This window comes from Lonchura striata, chromosome 14 (genome assembly GCF_046129695.1).
Source record: "Lonchura striata isolate bLonStr1 chromosome 14, bLonStr1.mat, whole genome shotgun sequence".
In the NCBI taxonomy this organism is placed as follows: Eukaryota; Metazoa; Chordata; class Aves; order Passeriformes; family Estrildidae; genus Lonchura; species Lonchura striata.
Window position 1 is genome coordinate 10,219,669 of NC_134616.1, and position 13,017 is coordinate 10,232,685.

Consider the following 13,017-nt stretch of genomic DNA (forward strand, 5'->3'; position numbering starts at 1 on the left):
AAAATCATCAACAAAAGGCCTATTGGTCATTTAATTTCCAACAATTCCCAAACATTATTAATAGACTTTCAGCTGTTTTCATCAGGATTGAAGACATAATCACAGTTAAATATAAATCTAACTCCTGTTCCTACTCCTACACATAATTCTTAGAGCAGTCAACCTTGAATTACATGGGGTGATGCTGCTGCCAGACAACCAAGGACAGAAATGAAGTGACTCTGGTTCATTCTGGTCCTATAGGGGCTTTTCTGAGAACAGCAGAATCTGTCCACAGGGTGACATCCCAGCTGGAGCACTTGATAGGGGAGCAGTCACCAGTGGCTTCAGCTGATCTATATTAGCTGATCCATTCCCATTTTAGGGACTGGATCATTGAATGAGCATAACAGAACAAGCATCATAAAAAAAAAAAAAAAAAGAAAGAAAACAGTGAACTTGTTACTGGAAATTGCTGAATAATTGGAGGAAGGAAAAAAGCAGATTAAGAGAAAAGAGAATTAGTTTCAATTTTATTTCTGCAGTTAATAGAAAAGAAAAAAAATAGAAAGCAAAAACCAACCAAAAAAATTAAGCTATTGGCATACCAAGTTTTATGTAACCAATATTTTTGCCTAGTCATTAATTACACCACTCAATTACTTTAAATCAATTTAAGGATGAGCACACATAGAAAACTGGACCAAGAATTCCAAGGCTCACCAGAACCATTTGCAGGTATTACTAAATTCAATACCATGATGGCCAGTGGGTTATCTCTGACAGAAGAACACAGAAGTATTTATATTTTGATTTCCCCCAGTTTAATTAGGACTACTTTAAAAAGTTGTGTTGCTTTTAATTCCTAACACATTTATTATTCTTCAACACCTTTATTTCAATTGATCTCCAAGGTCAGTTCCACAGCCCAAGCATTTTTTTCTTAAACCCTACATTTGAAAAGCCAGCTTTCAACAACACATCCATGTGCGTGACTTTCTGTGAAACCTTCTCGTTTAACACCTAAAACTGGTTTCTCTTTAGAAGCACGGTTTGTCTGTAGCCCTTGTGAAACTTTTTTTGTCAAATTAAGTACCAGAAGTCTTGTAAAACCTTGTAAATTACCAAAGTCTTGTAAATCTTGTAAATTACCAAGTTCTTTTGTTCTTTCAAATGGCAATCCTAAATCTCCTGCTTAAATATAGTGTCGAGGAAGTTGGTAGTGTTCACGACATTGCAACACCAGTGCATCAGCAAAACCAAGAAATGAACAAATAAAGTATTTTCTACTTTAGTAGGGAACAAGAGTAATTTTTATACATTACAGAGAAAACACAATTTGTGGCTGCACTAACCAGACACCATCCTGTAGAATTATGAATGCTGTCTTATTAGAGTTTTGTAATTTACTTTGGAAAAATTAGCTCATTAAGATTGAAAAACTGAAAAGTTACAGAATTAAGGTCATCCTCAATATTATCCACTTAAACGTTTTAATATGAATTCTGAGCAAATACAGTGAAACTGCTGGAGCTGCAATCCTCACCACTTCATTGACTTTTAAAATTAGAAATACTTTTCTGATTTTTTTTTTTTTTTTTTAAATTTTCTAGGGTGGGAACACACATTCTTCTAAATCTGAATTACTTCTAAAAATTCACATGTATTCCTCTAAAACTCAATGGGAGCTGCTGCAATACACAGTAGCATAAATGAGTTTAAACACAAACTTCATGGATTTAGCAATGTAATCTGGTGATTTCTGCTCTGCAGTTCAAATAAGAGAACCACTACACTGGGAGAAACACTGAAAAAAAAAGTCTTATTAGCAGCTTGAGAAGTTCCATTTTACAACCACAGATGTTTTGAGGATAAACTACTTCAATAATTTGGCTTTAATTCAACTTAGGACGTATTAGGGTTCAGAAGTAATTCAGATAACAAACTATTAGGTGAGTTTGGAAATAAAAATCCTCCTTGATCTATTCAGTAGAACGAAAGGAAGAGTCAAGTCAATACTTAAGTGAAAGTGCATGGCACACAAAATCTTAAACAGTGATTTAAGTATTCATTACTTTTCCTCAATAGCATTCAAATATTGGCGCACACTGATCACAAATTAATCAGTTGACCAAAACACCAGGTAAATTTATCTCCCTGATGAGTTTAAACATAAAAGAAAACATGAGAAATTAAATTCCTTTATCATAAATATCTTGGCTGAATTTAGAATGTAATCAACATGATCATATTTACTGAAAGTTAAAGATTTAAATTAATGAGTACCTTGTGTTTATCTACCAAATTTCAACTTGCTAATCTAGTCTGATCATTTTCCAAGTCAAATGGTTACAAAAAATGCTCAATGAATATTTAATAATGATCAAATGACTTTTTATAGCAAAACAACCCAAACATCACAGAATACATTTTCAGTAGTACATGAAAATAGGAAACAGATCTGCCAGATACTGGTGTTCATAATAAAAAGTAAACCATTAAGATAAATGTGTGCATTTCCTGCAATAACAGGATAAGAAAGCAACACATTTAGTGATCTGTGTGGCTGAATTGAAAGATATTAGTTTGGATTTTAGCTAAGAGATACTAATACTCAAATTAAAAAAAAAAAGGTAAAAGGCAATAATAAATATATTTCTGAAAAGATCATGTAAAAAGTGAAGCATTCTGCCCAAGAGAAGTATCCTGCTCAGAAAACAAGGATTGATTGAGAAAAAGTCTAAGTAATGATAGCAAAATATGAAGAAATTTCACTGCCAATTCTCACTCACAGGGTCAGCAACGTGGGGATATTGGCACTGCACAGCCTGTATCATGTAGTCCTTTTTCTCAGGTCTGTATTTTTTCTAAAAACATAAACTGAAGAAATAAAGAACAGTTCTTCTGACTGTCAGGTTTTTCAGTTCAGTATCCAGACCTTTATATTCCCAACCCATTAAAGATATTTCTGATTAAGTCACATTAAGCAGTGAACTCCACAGTTGGTTTAGATTTTGTAATTCAGAGTTATTTTAGCAGGATTAGGTTTATCTCAGCAGAGATGCACAGATTCCTGAGAAGTTAAAGTCTCCTGGATTTAAAATAAATAAATGAAGGAGTCCAAGTTAATAATCAGAAAAACCTAATCAGATTAAGGTTGTGAACTCTGGACTACCACAGTGTTTTCCAGCAGCTCGGTGTGCTTAATCCACAAATGGATAACTGAATACAGAGCATTTTGATAAAATATTTCCTTGTAAGACACTAAACCTATGATTTTGGCAATGGAAACAAACATCTCTGCTACATCTAATACAATATTTAGCCAAGATCGTTAAGTGAGCTATCAAGCCTGAATTTAAAAATAACATTAGCGCCCATCAAAAAATTCTTCCCATGTTACCTATTATTGGAATTACTTTTTATGAAACATTTTCAAGAAAAAATTCAATACACTTCAAGAAAATATGCCTTCTCCTTTATCTACCTGACAGTAATAAGACTAAATAGCACAGAGCCATTTCAAACCACCATTTCATTAGAAGTAGCTTGGTTCACATCAAATATGATGTAACTGCCTTATTAGCAAAGGTCATCCTCATAGTCCAATATTATGTGGTACATTTTACTTGTCAGTTAAGCTTGGATGAACATACAGTTAACAGATTGAACAAGTTGTGCAGATGTTTCCTATCAACTCCAGACAAATGAGAGATAGGTAAGGACATGTTCTTCACAATTACAAGGAGAAATAAAAGTCTGACATGGGATTCAACTTAGTTTGCAGCTGAGAAAGTGCACTTTCCTTTCACAAATAATAAGCCATTAATACATGGCATTTGCCATAAAGTTTCAGAGCCAACTAAATAGTCCAAACATTGATGTATCTATTTTTTTTACAATAAATACATAAAATTACAGATCCCTAAATTTTTAAGTATGAATATTTCCTAAGACCATGATCCCTGTTTGGCTTTCTACAACTATGAATAATCTTCTCTGATTTTCCTGCTGCTTTACTCCATGTGCAGCTTAACATGCAGTGTCTTCTTGTTTACTCACAGCCAAACTGAATGTTTGGAACATTGGATAATGCTCCAAATTTCAGCCCCCACAGTCTGCAATGGAGGGTAATTTCTATTCCCGCTTCATCTGAATCATAGCATTGTTAAGGCTGGAAAAAGCTCTCAGATCATCCAGTCTATCCATTAACCCAATGCTGACATGTTCACCATTAAACCATGTCCCCAGATGCCACATCTACACATTTTTTTAACATTTCTAAAGATTGTGATTCCATAGTTTCCCTGGGCAGCCTATTTCAATGACTGACCATCATTTCAATTAAGAATTTTTTCAAATGTCCAATTTATACCTTCACTGGTGCCACTTCAGGCCTCTTAGCCCATTATTTATTGCTTGGGTGAAGAAACCAAACTCCACCTGGCTCCACACTCCTGTCAGGCAGTTGTAGAGAACAATAAATTCTCTCTGAGCCTGCATCTCTCCAGGCTGAGTCCTGCAGTTCCCTCAGCTGCCTCTCATCAGACTTGTGCTCCAGATTCTTCCCCAGTTCCAGTGTTCTTCTCTGGACACTGAAGGAAGAAAGAGTGACAGGAACTCTTCTGCACTAGCCCTGAGATTTCCCTCAGCCCTGTGCAGCACAGCCTTCTCAGCCAAGACATCCCAGGCTGGATTAATTTGCAGCAAAGCAATATGCAGGAAATTAAACTGTGTTTGTCATGGAAGATAAAACATGCTTATCCATTTTACTGCACACTTCCATAATATGAGAGTTTATCCAAGAGCTAATACTGATAAATACTGAAAAGAATCCTAATTTAGAACAAATGTTGATTACATGAAAGAATGTCACACAACTGAACACATGTACATGTGACTTTATGGTTATGCTAACAATATTTCATTAGTCAATGTTTTTCCCCAACTATGAAGCAATATTCACATTTATCCATTAGTTTTTCATGGAAATATTCTGAACTCTTATTGGACAACTTCTAATTAATTTTCACTTGTCTTCCAATTCCATTTTTCTTCAGAACAAAACAGTTGTCTAAACAAAAAACTGTAAATTAGACAGATTTTTTTTCTCCAATAATACTCTTACTTCACCACAAGTAACAAATTTAACACCAATGAGCATATGTTTAATTTCTAAACAAAAGTACATCACCTCTCCAGTACAATCAATAGGGAGCTCCTTGATTTTGAGCATATTTTTGAAGAACAGTTTATGCAGTTGTAAATATATACATATTGCCTTAATTGTCCACTGTTCATTCCATCCCTGTGAAAATTAGAGATAAAGTTGAAATGTGCAAACCAGACACACTCAATTCTTTGTTCATCAAAGGACTGCCACTGACAATGGGATCATACATCTAAGTCATACAAAAAGCATCAGCAACTTTAGATTCCTTTGATAACATTTATCCTTTGTTGGTTTCTGAACAGCATCCATTACTTTATAATACTATGGTATTATCAAAGCCTGTAAGACCTATTCTACCACAAATAATACATATTGTTCATGCCAGTCTCATCAGACGGAAGAGACCTTCACTGTGTTTGGGAAAACATATTATAAGCATCTACATGAAGTTTAAATTTCTATCAATAGGTGGCAACACTGTTATGTGTAACATATGAAGCACATGTTTATGTACGGACATGTGTCCAGACAATTTCTGCACCACTCTAGCATATTTTGCCCTTGTTTCATTTTGTTTTAAATGTCACCTGACACCACTTTCCAACAACGTAAAACCAAATTAATTTGTGTGTTTTTCATACTACATATGTAGGATTAACAGGATATTTTAAATTATTTTAGTAATTCTCCCTGACAGACTGCAAACTGTGCTAGTTGGATTATGAGGCTAATGTGTACATTTGGGGTATGATCAATATGATACCATGGCTGCTCCTTGGGGACCAGTAGATTTTTCAGGAAGACTGAGGAGTTGCTCTTGCTCCTTGTGAGGCCCACATGGCTGCCAGGGCACTTATGGAATTTTAGGAGTGTTGCACCTTTTGCTTGTTTGTCATCACAAGCTTTTTTTATATTGCAATGTGCAGCAGAAAAATTCCAATTTTTTAAACATGAAGCTTTAAACATGGTGATCTGTTTATTGTGTCTTATGTTGCATCTCACATACTAAACAAGTTGGACGTGTGCAGGGGAAAAAAGGATTCTGGCTGGCGATTTCAAATTGCTGCTTCACAGAGGCTCCTGTGCGAGGATATGAGATTCACTCGAGGTCACAGGAGCTGCCAGAGGTAATGAGAAACAGAATCTGCCCCTCCTGCCCCATCCTGAGCTAGAACCATGAGCAGGTGTCCCCTGGTGGGTCACATTATGTTCACCAGTCAGTGAAACCAGAGCTCTGTTAAAGCAGAGATATCTTCACACCAGCTCAAAGCACAATGGAATAATTAATTCACTTTTCAAAGATGTTTTTTGTAAGCTTCTATCACACTGAACAAGAATAGTTGTGGAAGGCCTAGTGCTACTAAACCTACATTTCTATATACACTGTTTGTCTATAGAGAAAAGCTAAACCTTCAAAGAGGCAGGATTATACAATGAGATAGCAGCTCAAAACACACAGATAGACTTTTGTTATTTTCTGAAGTACATTCATCTCCATTTTCAGCAGGAGCTTTTTTTTTTTAACTAAAGAAAAATCCAACTGTATATTCCCAACTGATAAGAAATGTATTTGGGTGTCAATGCAACAGGAAAGCTGTAGGAATTTTGATAAAAGCTCTTTCTGGTGGGGGAAAAAAAGGCATCAAAAAGGTTATGTTGGACAATATTTCAGGTACCATGGTTACAGCTGCCCAGAGAAGGAAGGCTTTCTGCGTTACTGCTCTTTAGATGTTCCATCAATTTTCAGTTTAACAGCAATGTTACATGCTGGGTAGGGTTCCGATACCATAAAAGCAATTTACACATTACTTGGATAACATGCAAAGTGATATCATAATTTAAACTATTCCAAGTATTTTGAGGAGAGTTAAAGTCAATCAGGACTAATATTTAAAAACTGCACAAACACTTTTATAAATTTACATACACAAATTGTGTCTCAATAGACACACATAGACACAGCACAGTTATTCTTATGGGATGCACCATCTTGGCAGTGTTACCAAACTTCCATGGGAATAGCAGTGTTATTCTAAGAGAAGTCAATAAACAAAGTAAATATACATTTTTTTGATAGCACAATGTAACCATCTCCAGGTTAAACAAACTGAACTCAAAATATATATATGTACATGTGTCAGCAATAGTTAGATTTAAAATAGCAGTCATTACTTATCTTGTCAGTTATATTTCCAGCTGGTGGGAAATACTTGGATTATTAAAAAAACCAAGACTTTCAGATTTAAATTTTTCCTCCGTCTCTGCTTTCTCCTTATTCATTTGTTTTTAAACATAGCTACACATGATGCACATCCTGAGATAGCAGCATTTCAATAACAGTAAATCAGGTTGCTGTGCTTACTGAAGTTATTTTCCTGTTTGCAGATGATGAAAAATTATGTCTGTAGGACTGCAATCCACACTACTTTGTGAAGGCAAACACATAGCCTTGGTACTGCAGTAAGCTTTGGGGAAATAGATTTGTCATAGGGAAACCATGGGATTTCTTGCAGTCAGGCTGCAAAAATTCCTCCTATTCCTTGTGGAATCAATTCAGATTTATACAGTTTTAGGCTGGCCATTTGCTTATTTACTGCCTCCTGGGCAAGACACTGTGCCAAGAATCAGTATGCAGAATGAGACTCATGTACATTTTCCTCACATAGACATATTTGTGTTCTACTCATCTATCTCACCCTCACAGTATAGGCAGATCAACATATCTATTTACACCTTCTCAGAGAGCTGTTAGTGGTGATTTATGAAAAACATGCAGTAACTGCTTATTAAGGTAACCCTAACAGGCTTATCATTCATAAAAGCCTACCAAATTCACCATATGTTTGGAACTATTTACTCTATCCTCTCTGTTTAATTTCTTCCATGCAGAGTAATAATTATCATAAAGATAAAAGAAGAGTAGAAAAAAGATTGCCAGATCTATGCAGAAATGCTCAAATGACATGTAATTCATCAGCACCATATATTAAATAAAAATACTACTATAGACAAAATCTCAATCTTCACAGAGAAAGACTCACATACATGTGCTGACTGTAATCTGCTCATTAGTTTACAGAAGAATCTGAAGTGTGCTAGAAACCTATCCAATGTCTCAAATGCTAGCTGTTGCTTTCTAGCTTTTAGTTATCTGAAAATGTATAAAATGTTGTATAATTGGACAGCTTTTTATAGGCAATCTACCTGAAGATGCTTGTAAGAGTTATCCTAGAAACAAAAATGGCAGTAATTTACAAAAAAAAAAAAAAAAAAAAAAAAAAAAAAAAAAAAAAAAAAGGCAGCAAAGCTCAATAGATTCAATAGATTGAGCTTTTTCCTTCCAGAGTGTTCCAAGAACTGATCAGATCTGCTGTATCTCCATTTCTGCAGGATGCCCACACATTTTAGCAGGGAGAAGACAGGCAAAACAACTCTGCAAGTCTGCGTTGATTTTATTGACATGAAAGTTGTTAGGTAGTTCAGAAATATAGAAATCCCTAACAGAATTTGGCATACCAAATATCCTTGGAGGGGAAAATCCTGATTTGCATTGCCATTTTTAGGCTGATTTAATGAAGAGAAAAATTGAAAAATTTCTTCAAAAATATCATATTATGAAGTACAGAAGAAACATCCCCCAACGGGAAGCTCTGGTAAAACAAATACATCTTGGTGCCACTGAAAAATGTAAAATCTGTTTTCCTCCAAAAACCTTGCCATACACTTCAGAAATGCTTCATCCTTCACTGATGCTCAACCATCTCTAACTAGAAAGGGAGTTTTACTTAACAGTGGGTAAAAACACCTCCCTCCTTTTACAAGTAAGAGGAAGGATGACATACCCAGTAAGTTAACTCAGTTTATACTAAATGTATTAATGTTGCAGAAACCACAAAGTGTGTTTTCTGAATGCTTTAACAAAGAGTGTGACATAGACAATGATCATGTAAAATTCACAGAAGTCCTAAAAATATGCATATAACACTCACATGTGTATGTGCAAGGGCAGGCTTAGAGAACAGGTCTGGAAATAGAACATTAATTATCATACCTTGAACAGAAATAGCAGTGTGAAGTATAATCATCCTAAAATAACACATCCTGGGGGGTGGGGGGAGGAACAGAATTACTCTATAAAAATGAGTATATCTTGAAACAGCACACAGTATTTCCAGTGCTAACTCCAGCATGAATTCCTTACAAAAATGCCATCAACAATCCTGCTACAGTAACTCTCTGGAGTTAAAGGATGTGGCAGCTCAGATTTTGCAGAGACAGATCTCTTGAGGGGAAGGGGGAGCAGGGGGTGTTGAAGAAAAGGAAAGAAGCAGTATTTCTGTGCTGTTTCTAATATGCTAAAGTGATTCCATGCTGACATAACTGACTTGCCCTCTTAGTCCTTTTCAATTTGATTAGGATAGCAAGGTCTGCTTTTACATGTGTTTAGAAATAATCACAGCTAGAGTTCATTTGATGCACGTTGCATGCCAGATTGTCAAAGGCACTAAAAGTTTAATTGACAATAAAGATAATATCATTGCCTTACATTTATATGGCCCCTTTCACACAGAAGGATCCCAGAGGCACTGTTGACTTCCAGGTACCACTGGACTGGAAATGTGATTGCTGTTTGCTGCCATAGAGCAAAAGAGCTACAACAGAGCACACAAAATGAAATCACCAACCATAAGTTCAGAATTCTTCTCTATTCACTCTCCCCACCCAGACAGCCTTGTTCCTAGTTAACAACCAGCTTGATTTAGACAAGCAGAAGTAAGTTTTAATATTCACCCCTTTTTAATCTCCATTAATTCTTGTTGATGACTGGAAGAGAATCCAGGTTTGAAAGATGCTCCAGCCCTGCCTCATCATAATTTGAACACCCAGGTGCTCTGAAGCACACATACTGAGATAAAGAGATTTTCAGGCAGCTGAGTGACAACCTGGGTTTCACAGGACCTGGGTTAATTAAAGGCTGCCCCTGAGATCTCACCGTTGTGGTGTCTGGAGAGGATGGCAGAACCACAGCACCTCAATTCCCTCCCAACTCAGCTTGTCCTTGGGCAGTGGAGAGCTGCAGCTGAACTCCACTGATTGCAAAAAATTTGAAAAAGCTTCTCAAAAGCACAGAACCTCTCCACATACAAAAAAACCCCCAAAAAAACAAAAAGTGCAAAATCATCTGAACATGATCAATGCATCTTCAAGCTGATGGAAGAGTAATGACTGCCTTGTCTCTCATGACTGAAATGATCACTGCCTCAAACAGATGGGAGCAGGGGCAAACCTTCATCTCCCTTGTTTTTCAGGACAAACCAAAAAATGAAGACAATATCAATGTATTCTGAAGGTTTCTAACTAGTGCCTGACAGCAGGCTGCTATTCAGAAAGTCAAAGGGTAGCCACAGCCTGATGACCAGCTACTCTCCCAGATCCTAGTAAGCTCAAGATTCTGCTCAAGGCATGAAGAAAAAATAGCCTCAACAACAGTGATGCACAACTCTCTTCAGTGATGAATAGTAAGCAGACATCTGTGCCCATCCTTCTAGACTTCCCTACAGCATTTAGCACTGTGGATCAGAGAGATGGCAAGGATCTAAAGAATGGTACTGAAAGCATTTAAGTCCTTCTTGAAGGCACACACAGAGTAAGGATGCAAAAGGTAATCTCAGCAGTGCAAACCTCTCCTCAGAGGACTGACAGAGACACAGTCTCTCCATTTGTATTCACAATAATATAGACTCAAGCAACAACACACAAATGACATTGAAGAAAGTGGTGCTTATCTCATGTAAGCATAAAGACATCCCAATCGCCAATTTTGTAATATTTAGCTGAAATCAAAACTAGAGACTGAATCTGAACCCAGGCTTAGGCAAAGATGAAACACTGAAGAAAATGCAAACATCAGCCCTACAACTGAGGGCAAATTTCAGCCACAGGCATTGATGCTTGGCCACAACCATTCACAGTTTCTGTATCGTTCATGATTCCTTATTACCAGTGGGGACTGGTTTAAAGGGATGTTTCTAGTTCTCTTAGTCTCATCACTTAGCAACATAGTGTATTTTCTATAAATCACTAAAACCAGTCTAATTTCAGACAGGGTAGGAAACCTTCCAGAAAGAGCATCAGAGATGTCAGCACCTATTAAATTAGGCATCAAACAATTTAATTTTAACTCTCAGTTTCCTGATTTGAAGAAGCAGTTCTTTTTCTAAGATCATGATATTGGCCTTTGTCATTAAGCATACAAGGAGGGCAAGGGGCATATGCTCCTTTTCTCCCCTACATTTGGAGAATAGTGTAACAAAATACATAAGAATATTCTTATATATTTTAAAAAATGTTCATTAAGTTTTACAGATTTCACCCCACATCTCTAGCTGCCAAGTCAACTTATTTTACCAAAGGATACAACAAAGAAAAATTAATCTTTCACCTGCAGTTAAAATATCAAATTGTATATTTCAGATGAAGGAAAAAATAGCACATTTGTTGGTCTTACTTTAAGCTCTTTCAGTTCCTTAATGTATGAAAGCTACCACAGAAACTAGAGTTACCTTCTTTTAAAAACTAAAATATCATACAAACCAGACCCATTTCATTCACAGAATTAGCTTGCACATAGATAATTTTCTACAGACATGATAATTCTCTCACTTTCATTTTCTATGGTTATAAAATCTGTTTCAATTGAGTTACTGTGGATGGTAAACATAAACCCAGATATTCACTCCATTTTTAGTGGACGCAAACTCACTTTAGACCAACACCCTTCTCGCTGACATTAAAATACATCTTCATCTTGTATTTTCTACTTGGGTACTTCTCAAAGTACTTGTTACCTCCATATATTTCAGGAAAAATCCACAACTCTAAACTTCATTATTAAGATAAAAGCAATGTTTGAATGTATTTGCTGGTTTATGTTCACAAGGGCAGATATTTTTGGCAACAGAAATACTTTTATGCGTATGCACCACTGGATGTGGCACACATTACATTTGGAGGAGAGGGATGCTGTCAGTATATTCAGATTAACATCACTGTAGACAAATGCCAAGCAATTCATTCATTACATCACACACACAACTGGGATCTAAAATAAATTCATTAACTCAACAGGAAAACCTCACTAGTATCCTGGACAATTTAATGAGTATGTCACTGCTCTCATATCCCTACACTGGAAAACAACACAAAATAAAAATATTAAGCCACATTAAAAAATTGCAATACAAAGGAAATCATTAAATATGCTGAGTGATGTGGCATGCGACCAAAGCTAAGCCTTCTCCTGTAATACTGTAGTTAAGCTGTTTATAGTGGAAGTAATAGAGTCTCAGAAATGGGCAATTAAAATTATTATTAAAATAAATACCTTTCAGGATCTGAATGCCATGTGGATATCTTATCTGGTACAATCAAGTGGGGATTCTTATTTATTGATCTACTGGACTATTAATCACTACAAGCTGATTCATTTCTCCATTGAGCCATAAACTAGACACAAGACTCTCGAAAAGGAAATAAAAAGTTAAATGGAAGTTTAGACTATACATCCAACAGATGATGGCAAATTTCCATCCAGATGTGAATTTCAGAGTTAATTCCTGTCTCTTTTGCAAACCAAGATACAGAATGTGAATCCCAGACTTACTCTCATTTAGAACATCTATAAAGAACAAAGTAAATGAAATATCTCTTGGGATCTTCAGCAAAAAATGTTGAAAGGCTCGGCTTCAGCTTAGAAGTCTGTTATCGTGTGTGCTGTGTTATATATAAACACTGAATGCTTTGGCAAATTCTTTTTCCTGCAATGAATTATGTATGAACTGCTTTAACCCCCTTCTCCCCCCTTG

General features: G+C 36.0%; 1 protein-coding gene across 13 annotated transcripts in view; it reads right to left on the bottom strand.

The window, feature by feature from the left end:
* Positions 1-13,017, bottom strand: part of TENM1 (teneurin transmembrane protein 1) — a 794,184-nt gene that overhangs the window by 245,306 nt on the left and 535,861 nt on the right. Inside the window, exon 5 of one of the 13 annotated variants that reach the window (XM_077786536.1) lies at positions 9,699-9,804. The exons of 11 other annotated variants lie outside the window; for them this stretch is intronic. The gene's annotated coding sequence lies outside the window, so the exon portion shown is untranslated. Of the gene's footprint in view, positions 1-9,698; positions 11,245-13,017 lie in introns of those variants that run through there. One more of the 13 variants, XM_077786537.1, reaches the window with a different exon arrangement.